The sequence below is a fragment of the Chaetodon auriga genome, chromosome 16 (assembly GCF_051107435.1).
Source record: "Chaetodon auriga isolate fChaAug3 chromosome 16, fChaAug3.hap1, whole genome shotgun sequence".
NCBI classification, from domain to species: Eukaryota; Metazoa; Chordata; class Actinopteri; order Chaetodontiformes; family Chaetodontidae; genus Chaetodon; species Chaetodon auriga.
Genome location: NC_135089.1, coordinates 15,069,018 through 15,080,000, shown reverse-complemented (window position 1 = coordinate 15,080,000; position 10,983 = coordinate 15,069,018). Strand labels below are relative to the sequence as shown.

At 43.9% G+C, this 10,983-nt stretch overlaps 1 protein-coding gene across 1 annotated transcript in view; it reads right to left on the bottom strand.

Moving 5' to 3' along the window:
• The window catches only part of grin2aa (glutamate receptor, ionotropic, N-methyl D-aspartate 2A, a), a 131,897-nt gene that overhangs the window by 67,203 nt on the left and 53,711 nt on the right, over positions 1 to 10,983 (bottom strand). The window lies entirely within an intron of this gene.

Below are 10,983 nucleotides of genomic sequence, written 5' to 3'. Positions count from 1 at the left end.
GGAACATTAAAATCAAATGGCTGGCTTATGGCTGAGGGGTAAGGAGGGTCTATAAAGGTAGACTTGGAATGTGAGCTGTGTGTGAATTAACATGCATATTACCCTTTAGGTGTGTAAGCGGATGACTGAGAGGCTGAGTAAGGCTGACAAATAGATAGAGATATATCCGCGGACGCACACAGGCAGACACGCACGCGCATGCAGTTAACATGCCAGAAACATAATTACATAGAAAGAATCATGATTGATTTCCCACAGTACTGAGCCGCAAGACACACACGTACACACACACACACACACGCATGAGCGCAAGAAGGTGATGAAGCAGCTTTCATCCCATTTGTCCATGTGTATGTTTGCTTGTGTGTGTGTGAGGATGTGTGTGCGTGGCGTGTGGCGCGGGGAGGAAGCTGAGAAAATCACATCACTCTGTTTGCAAAGCCCCATGGGACGACAGTCACAGGGTATTTCAGGAAGCCTTTGAGAAGTAGACTCACCAGGGACCCAGGTGCGTATGTGCGTGTGTGTGTGTGTGTGCGTGTGTGTGTGTGTGTGTGTGTGTGTGTGTGTGTGTGTGTGTGTGTGTGTGAGAGAGAGAGTTATCTGAAAAGCAGGTACACAGGCTCAGGACAGCTTTGGACTCTGTCACTTTCTCAGCTTTATTTGCACCCAGAGTACGACATTCAAAACTTTACTGGAAAGTCAAGTGGCTGGGAAGATAACAAAATGGCTGTTCACTGCTAAATAAGCCTGAGTGAACCTTCCTCACATCAATACAACAACACCGGAGCCTCGTAAAAAATGTGGGTTATTTTGATTGGCAACCAAGATATCGCTGTAAAAAAAAAAAAAAAATCTAATTATCCCAAGAAATAACAGTCTTTTTTTGTTTTGTATAGATGCTGTGTGTAAAGTACGGAGAGCAGTCAATTTGTAATTTAACATACTGGAGAAAACTGAGAGGATATGAGAGGATAAAAGAGACATTCTCCTTGAAAAGACGCGGCCAAACCATTCAAACAGAGATAATTTGATTCTCAAGAAAGGAATTATTGTGTACATCAGGCATTTCAGAGGCCACTTCCAGCATTGTGAATTCAGCTGTTCTGAACGCACACTTTCATTTTGATTCTCAGGTTAATATCTGAAAGTCTGAGGAGGACAGCGACCCTGAAACACAACAAAGCGTTTCATTTAAATTCCTTGCTTTTACCTTGTTCTTTTTAAATGTCTCCATATGTGTTTTTTGCATAAAGCCATTCATAAATAGCATTTTTTACTACTGTTAAACTATAAGTCTGTATGTGTTCTGGTTACTGCTATGAAACAAGTTCTTTTTTGACTGTTAAACTGATAATTGCTCTAATTGCCTGTCCAAAATGTCCTCGCAAATCCTTGTTTAAGGAGGACTATCTCTAAAAATACAAAATGTCTAACGTGGGAACCTGCTCGCCTCAGAGCCTAACCTGTTTAAATGGTTAAAGTGTCATATTGCACAGCTGCGGCAGGCACAGTTTTCATCTGCATGTATCTTAGATACTAAATATAAACCGGGATTAAGGTTTGGATGATATTCCTGTCTCTCTCCCCAGTGAAGAAGTGACACTTCTCTCCCCTCCAAAATCTTTCCCCCCTTCTCTCTCTCCCACTCTAAATCCTGTCTTATCTCATCCTGTCCTTCCCTCCAGCTTCTTCTCATCATTCCACTTAAACTCTTTCACTAATGAGTTCCTCCTCCTCCTCCTCCTCCCCTTCTCCTTTCCTCTCCCCTCACCCCCCCCCTTTGTTTCGGCTCCGTCTCCCTCTGTAAAGACAATGCAAACACCGTGAAGTTGGAAAAGGGAGCGCTCACTGACTGTGCAGCAGACATGTTCGCCGCTAATTCTGTCTGCCTGTGCTGTCGACATTTATTTCTCACTCATTTTTTGCCGTCTCACGCCTGAATGTTTGACTTTCCGGGGGGAGGTCAGCGGAGAGCAGAGCTGGAGAGCAGGAAAAATGTCTTTGTCTCGGAATATCCACCCGGGAATAACAGATCCTAATTAGGTGGGACTTTTCAGGGGTCGACGCTGTGGTCAGCGGTTAAAAACGGACTCCTTGTCTTACATGCAACCAAATACAGTCTTCATACACACATCTAGCAAAAAACACACAGAAGTAGCGCTACGCCAGTGCAAGTCCACATGCGAAAGGAAGATGTCAAGTACAATCACACACTCTTCCAGAGAGAGATTACACACAGACAAAGAAGGGACGTCACAAGAGATGCCAGAAATAAATACATTTATAAAATACTAACAAACACCAGCAAATAGCTGACGACTGAGAGAGACTTAAAGACTCAAATAGAGACAAATGCAGCTGCAAAAATGACTGTTAAGTGTGTCAGATAATTGGATCAGTTACCAGCAGTATTGACTGAATTATAAGCCACAGCACACACACCCACCCACACACACACACACACTCACACTGAACAGTTGGTGCTTGCAGGCCTTTTAGTTGGACGTTAGTCATCAGAGACAGACTCATTTGATTGATTATATTGATGTCTCAGGGAGTGTCAATGTGTGTGTAAATATGCTTAATGCATGCATGGTGAGTTTCTGTGGACTTATTTTGTGTGTGTGACAGTTTATGTGTGTTTAAGTGTTCGGTGTGGCTGATACATTAGGACTAACAGCAGTGTTTTACTATGAAGTAATGAGTGTCATCAAACTTCTTTACACAATGTATTTGCAGTTGTACTCTAAGCTAATCAAAATCTGTAGCAAATATTGCTTGTGTCCACACTAAATACTCTAATTGAAAAGCTTGTAATGCTACTAATCACACTGAGATTTAAGGGACAAGTTTAGGTTCCCATGATGAGCTACAGTAGATGCTGCCGTCATGGAATTTGCGGAATAAACATCGACAAATGTGAGCATATTTTGCGCTCAAATCTAAAAATATGTGGATTTTTTCAATCTTCACAACTTGGATGCTCCTGCCGTGGGATGAAAAACAGACAGGAAACTACAGCGTTTGCAGGAGTGATGTGTCTGTCAACAGGTAAAAGATCAACCCTAAATGCATGTTACTCTTATCTGAACAATTTTAAGTCTCAAATGTGCTCTTTATGGCCTTTCCTGTCTTGTATATTTGATCCCCTGGCAAACTGCACATCCACATGGAGTCATCAAAGTCTTCAGAATCATGTTAGAGATGCCTTACACGAATGTTTGCGGTGCTGAGCTTCAGTTGCCGTGTGATAGAATTATCAAGGGCAGAAGAGTTTTACATCCACTTGAACAGCGCCGGGCCAGAAAGGAGCAGGTTGGTGTTAAAGAGTCATATTGAATGAAGTGGAGCACATCACTTCCTTCCATTCCCATCCACTCCCTTATTTTTTTGCATCCATTTCTCTCTCCATCAGTGCAGCTGAGAGAGGGGCTGATGACCCTGCAGCAGTCTGTGTGTGTGTTTCTGCGTGTGTGTCAAGGGTAATGGCTAAATTGGCTATACAACAAACTCCCTCTGACACAACAGGGAGCATGCTTATAGCACTGCCACGCAAAGTACATGTGGGTTGCAAGCACTTCAGAGCAGTAATGGCAGATCTTATACACTTTATTGCACTGCTGTGCCTTCCCTTTCTCTAAGCCGCCCTACTCAAGCCTCACTTGCCGCACTGTAAAGTATACTACAGACAACCAAATATACTAAATATATCTATTAGCTGTCACAGAGGCACAACATTTGCATCAAATCACATACTTTGCTCCAACACTCACAAAAAAAAAAAACTTGCATGCCAGCTGCAGCAGTGTCAATCCAGAATATATGCAGGATTGGGGAATTGTGTAATAGCCGCCCCGGCACATGTCAGATAGAGAGTGATTTGAGCTCAGGCTTGCTTTAAGAGTCCCTAAAAGTAAAAAATTCTGGGGCAAAAAAATTCATCTGTACTTGCATTCCTCATGGCACTTTTACTGTTTCATTCTGTATTCAAAATAACAGAAATTCAGTCATGTTTGAATGAAAAATGGCAAGCATTAGCAGTGTTGGGAATCAACAGGTTTGGAGGGAATGGTTATACTATTAAATATGCCAGAACTTTTTGCCTTACTTCACACTTTACAATTGCCTCAATTTACTACTGAGCATTTAAAATTCCATGAATTTTATACTGACACCGCAGGCACATTCACCTAAAGAGAGCATACCACTAGAGCACCATTTGAGAACTATTGGTTTATCTTACAGATCCAGCCTTGTTATTTACTCTTAAGATCAATAGTTAACCCTCATTATTCCAGGCAATTCACTGACAATCACTCCAGCTGAGCCCACCCAGGCATCTTTCCCTCCATGTCTCTTTTTGTGTCTCTGTCCCCTCTCTTTCTGGTTGAAGCTCAGGCCGTCGCCCTCCACCTAACCCTCAGCTAATACAAAAATGGACAAAGAGGTGGAACAGAGTTGGGCTAAATGAAGCCTGGTTGCTGAAAGCTAGTGGCTAGTTGTTGCTAGTAGCCCATATGGATATTTTTAAACCTTAACATAATGTTAAAGAGTGGGTTTTATAGAAATTCACGCCCATAGAGTTGTCATGAATATAGAGACCAAAAAAGTTGGGTGTTTTAATATGGGGGTTTATGGGGTTTGACTCATTTTGGAGCCCGCCTCAAGTGGCCATTCGAGGAACTGCAGTTTTTGGCACTTCTGCGCTGGCTTCCTTTTTCAGCCCCGGAGGTTGCTGCTTGGGTTGAGGGAGGCAAGGACTCGACTGGAGCTGATCGGCTGGATGGCCAAATCTTATTTCATGCTTGTTACACACACACAGACACGTACGCACAAACACACACACACACACGGAGTCATCCTTTAGAAAGTTGCAACAGGCTAATTGGGCTTAGGCTGGGGGGTGCCTGCGGCAGGAGGAGAGGAGAAGGGAGAGGGCGAGGAGGTGAGGAGAAAGAAGAGGCTGTCATTATGAACACAGAGGACGATGGAGATAAAGGTTAGTGTTATCGAATCCTGATGCCCCGCTACATCCTTCCCTGCCTGATGAGAGACACAGAGATGGTACTGATACATAAACGAGCGAGAGAGACAGAGAGGGTGGAAGGAGCCGGATGGGAAATAAAGAGAGAAAAGAGGGGACAGAAAGCTCTGAGACAGGGAGGAGAGACGATGCCAGACAATATGTGTGTAAAATATTTGTGCTTATGTGAGTGTGCCATGGGTTAAGTGTGTTTGTGTGTGTCAGTGTCTCATAACCAAGGTCAGGTTGCCTGTAGGCAGTTCATCCCAGTTGGCCCTGCTAAACACAGTTGCACAAGGCTCTCTCTCTCTCTCTCTCCTTTCCCGTTTCCTCCTCTGCCGACTTCACTGCTCTTCTCATTTTGTTCTTTTCTCCTTTTTGCGCCCCCACCTCACATTTAAATCTCATTTTCTTTTGTTTTCTTTCTCTTTGTCCCTTCCCGCTCTCTCTTTCCACTGCAGAAGAGAAAACCTCTCTGAAAACGGTAATCTCCCAACAACAACAAATCTGGTTTGTGACAAAAAAAACCTTCTCTGCCTCCAAGATTTATTTCTCTCTCCCCTCCCACCTCACCAAGACCTTTCTACTTCAGGTTTCGGGCTCCGTCTCCGTGCTTCTCCGTCCGTCTCTATCTTCATTCTCTCACATGCCTCCATAACCAGGTCAAAGGCAGAGAGGCTCCCCATTATCAGACAAAGCTTTGCTTCTTCCTCACAAATACTTCAAATTCACTAAGCTTCATGCTGCATTCACTGGGAGCACGAAAAAGGAGGGAAAAAACACCTGGGGCTTTCACTTCAAAAATCTTTGCCACTTAAGAATTTAAAAGCAAACCTAAGCAAACTTTTTTAACAGATCCATGGCTGACTGCATGACTAGTGTTGTTTTCTTTTTTTTTTAATCATCAGTGAATTTGTTGTGGTGTATCACAATTTCAAAGTGACATAGCCTCCAGCGTGGCCTGCAAATAAATCTTGTATTAATGTAAGTACAGGGACTAACATATTTTATTTTCCAGTCAGTCGTGAAGTCATTAGTAACATCCTTTATACAGTCATGTGTTCACAAAGTGGAGAACCTCTCTCCATCCTTGCTTGTGAACAACTGAGCCTTTCAAAGATGTCCCTTTCAAACCCAATCATGATACTATCACCTGTTACCAATCAACCTGTTTACCTGTGGAATGTTCCAAACAGGTGTTTATGAGTAATATGTTGTATTGGGAAACTCATGTGCTAACTATGATGCATCACACTTTGCAAGAGTGATGCAGCTAACACCTTACAAAAGAAATATGTTATTGTGATATGTTACTCTTTTTGCAAAAACAAAGCAAATGGTTAAAATTATATAACCCAGCACAAAAATGACAGTTGGCTACATACACCACCATGTTCTGAACACACACATTACAAACACTCATGTTACACAGTAGCATTTGCAATTTGGAATACAAGACAGCAAATTCAATAAACTACTCAGTCCAGCACAGCATGATGGGAAATGTGGGCTGTTGCTATAGCTTCAGCTTTCAGCAAACTTGGTGCAAAAGAGGTGAGTGTGTGTGTGTGTGTGTGTGTGTGTGTGTGGCTCACTCGATCCAAAGAGCAGCACATTCTGCTCCGCCTAGGTTGCAAAATGTACATAAGTATATTTATTCAGTGCCTTTTTATAGTGCATCAACCTCTTTTTTATGTGTGTATTGTTGAAAAAAATAGTTCAGGTCGCGGTTACGCCACTGAGACAGAGCTGAAACGAAAAAGCCAGTGTAGGCAGAGCTGTAAAGGTTCAAATAAGGCCTATTAGTTGCATGGTACAAGTAGGAAAAATCTGATGCATCTGATGAAGCTTATCAGCCAAATTCCTGTGTTGTAGACGTGTTGTAGAGGCTATAGCAGTGATAGATTTACTATTACAGACCATAACATAACACTAATATATAACATTAGCTGTTTTCTGTGCCTGTTTTGGTGAAAGTAAGTGTAATCATTAATAATCAGTAATGCATTACTCTGTAATGTGAAGTAACTTGTTACTTTCAAGTGTAAGTAGCTGGGACTATGTAAAGTATTTTGAAATTGCCAACACTTGCAATAAGTGGCAGTATGCACTTGTCAATAATGCCAAGTGGCAATAATGCCATGGAATGGTAACAGTAAATGGAAGGAGAGCATATTGTGGTTTTTGTGCAAAACACAGAGGAGGGAGACTGAATTGTTTATATTTAGAATTGATCCTACTCCTCTGAAAATCAATACTTTGCAAAAAGACACAGTTACTGCAGTATCAGTTCTTCTGTTATCAAGGCACCCATCATTACTGCTTGAGTTTCAGTCTGAAAATGGAAAACATTTGCAAATACTCGCAAACAAACACACAAATAAACACACACACACACATGCACGCACGCACGCATGCACGCACACACACACATACCCTCTGCTGAGTGTGAAAGACAAAGGAGGCAGGCTTTATTGTCTGAATAATTACTTTACATGACACACTCACTGTGGAAGCAACCACAGCACACACAGGAAAACACAACACACTCTGGAACCATCTAAACACACACCCGTAGAGCGGATTACACATCGCTCCCTGGTCGATACCAAACACCGTCATGCTGCTTTTGCCACCAGGAAACAACACGCCAGAGCACGAATCGTTGTGTGTGCGTAGAATGTTTTATCCTCACACTTTCAACTCGGGATGTTCCTGCATTCACCTCATGTTCGAGTGCAGCTTTGACACACAGGCAGCACACACTCACAGGCGTATCTAACACACTTATCTAGGAGACTAAGATCCCCAGTAATGCAGCCTTGCGGCGTGCAGGCGACTCTGTCTCGGTTGGTGGAATGTTGTCGTGATGGTGCCTGAAATAAAACACAATTTCCTTTTGTTTTGTGATAAGTATCTCGTGCGCACGTGTTTGACTGGGTTGCTTTGTCAGGTGGGCAAAAAAAATCAATGTGAGCAGGAAAGTCTTGTTGGTGTGAACTGTTTAAAAAAAAAAAAAATCATTAAAAAGCTTGAAATGTCACCAATTGAACTACTGTTCATTACCCTCTTCAGGACGGGAGCTAGTGAAGGAGTTCAGGAATCTCAGGAAGACTGCAGCCAATCAGATGTCTATGAACTGAAAGGAATGGTTGTGTTGGACCACACATGTCATTCCAGCTTGGCACTGCCAGCTCTCCAATCAGAGAGGATGGATGACAAAAAGGTGAATTTGTGCGCAGGTTTCTCAAAGAACAGGAGCAGCATCCTATCAGGAAAACTGCCTGTGGAGGTGTTAAGGGCACATCCAACTGGGAGGAGACCCCAGGGCATACCCAGAACACACTGGAGGGATTACATGTCCCACCTGGCCTGGAAACACCTTAAGACCCCCCAGGATTAGCTGGGGGACATGGCTGACTTTGCCTCTTTCACTGCCGTCTCAGCCAAGACTCCGATAACTAACAGAAGAGAAAGGAATGGATGGATACCTCCAACAGACTATTATTTGCTATTCTTTAGGATTTTTCCCTTGCTGCATGTCATCCCCTCTCTCTCCCCCCCGCCTGTCCTCTCTCGCCTCTCCTCAGCTGTCACTATCACAAAGAAATAAAACAGAAATGCCCCAAAAAGACATCTTTAAAAAAACCGAAAGATGAACTGGTCTCATCCATCTGGCCAGTAAGTAGAGGGTTGCTAGTCTGATCCCTCTCTTAACTGTAGCTCTCGCTGTTCACTGCTGACCGACTGCAGAGCGACTGGTGCTGCGTCTGCCAGCCGAAGAGCCCTTGAGCAAGACAAGCTGCTCCAAGGCCACAGCGCAGTGTGCTCATTAAGACATGCAAATGCATTGGAAGGCGAGTGTGTCTCAGGGGGAGGGGTTCTTATTTAATCAAAACCACCAAGCAGATGAACCACCAAAATAAACTAATAAATGAAGTAAAATTAAAAACTGGCTGGCATGAAAACCTCTCTGGCTCAGCGCTGAGAAGCACTGATCTATGGAAATCCATGTGAAAAGGCAAATTCCAGTAACCTTGTTAAAAATGCCAACTAAAGTAGCCTCAGATCTTAATCTCAGCTGCATGTGTTGGGCATGGATTGTGTTGTAACAGTCTTATTCATCTCTTGGTTGATCCTTTTATATCCTCACCAGTCGGACTGGCGCTCTCCTCGCAATACCGAGGCTATCACACGGAATATCTTCTAGTCGATCAGGGCTCATTATCCTATCTAATAAATTCATTATCACAAAGCCGGGACTCCATGTGACCAGAGGCAGATGCTCGCAAACAGAATTTCATCACAAATCACACCCATTGCAGGGCAAAATCTTTATTAGCGTGTTACTGTCTGTATTTACATCATGAGATGGTGTGGTCACATTTCATTATCGGGGACCCGGCTCTGCTGGGCAGAGGGACAGATGCTGCCAACACAGAGACAGCTTTGCAGCGCTAGCCTCCGCTTTCTGCCACGGACATATGTGGGTTGCCGGGGGGTTGTGGCTGTCACAGACTGTAGCTCTTCTCAGAGCTAGCTGATGCGAGCGGATGGGGTCGATGTGATTGGTTGATAAGAACAGGGCTGCTTCGTGCGTGTGTGTGTGTGTGTGTGTGTGTGTGTGAGAGAGAGAGAGAGAGACAGAGAGAGAGAGAGAGAGAGAGAGAGAGAGAGAGAGAGCGCGTTTGGTCGAGGGCCGATCTTTTTTTTTTTTTTTTTTTTGCTGCATCGTCAACATCTGTAAAGAGATGGTGGTACCCAACATAAACCACGCATTCACTGTCACACAACATGCATGCACACACACACACACACAAAGCACATTGACACGGGCTCAAAGCAGCCATAAGAAACGTGAGAAAAGAAAGAAAGATGGAAGGAGAAATAAGGGAGGCGGTGTGATTGCGCAGCTCAAGAGAGAGGAAAGCAGAATAAGTGAGGATGGAGGAGAGAGAAAGGAGATGGGAGGCGCGGTGAGGGAGGCAGAGGAGGAAGGACGGGATGACGGGAAAAGGAGAGAGAAGGGGGAGAAAGAAGGCAAGGAGGGAAGGAAGAGAGGTTAGCTGGATAAGTGGGGCAGTGCTGCAGCGTGACACATCAGCATTCTGAGCACAGCGGCAGAGTAGCGCAACGAACGCAGTGGCACCCACAATCTCTGTCTCTCACACACAGAGACATGTACAAAACAAACACACACACACACACACACACACACACACACACACACACGAGCTTCAAACATGTACAGCACTGGCAGTGTGAGCGCACATAGGACGCGTTATCTCGTAAAACACACACGGAAAGAAGCTCCAAGTGCTCCGATAAAAAGTACAAATCGCTGGGTCTCATAATCTGCTCTAACACACGGGCAGACAGGCAAACACAGCAATAAACACAGACAACACACAGATGACAGCTGATACCCATTTGAAAGTGCCGTAGCAGGAGCACTGCGGAGCTACAGATCCTGGGTGCTCCCTGAAATCTAGCAGCATCTCAGAACACAGCGAGGGGATGCTGACATGACGAAAGCAGCCTCTTGTTGCTCTCTGAGGCTTCTTCCCCTCGATGAAATGCGCCGTTCAGGATTCATTATCTGCGCCCTTGATTGGCATGGATTGGCTGGCTGATTGAATAAACATTTGATTGGTCCGAATCAAAATGCTCATACGGGGCAGAAAAGCGTAGACATGACACGCGTGGAGGTGGGCTGCGGTGGGAGATTCTGGCATGAATTAAGAGACATAATGTGAGTAACATAAACACATCTAATGGGAAAGGAAAGGTTAGAACAAACGAGAAAAAAAGAACTTGATGCACAGTTAGTCCTTTTCCCCATATGCCTTGATTTTGTTTAATAATGTGTCTTAGATTAAATGTAACATTTCAGTGGTAATTACATCACCTAAAACACATTAGCGGGAATAATAGAAAGTGTCTTAAGAATTCGGGTT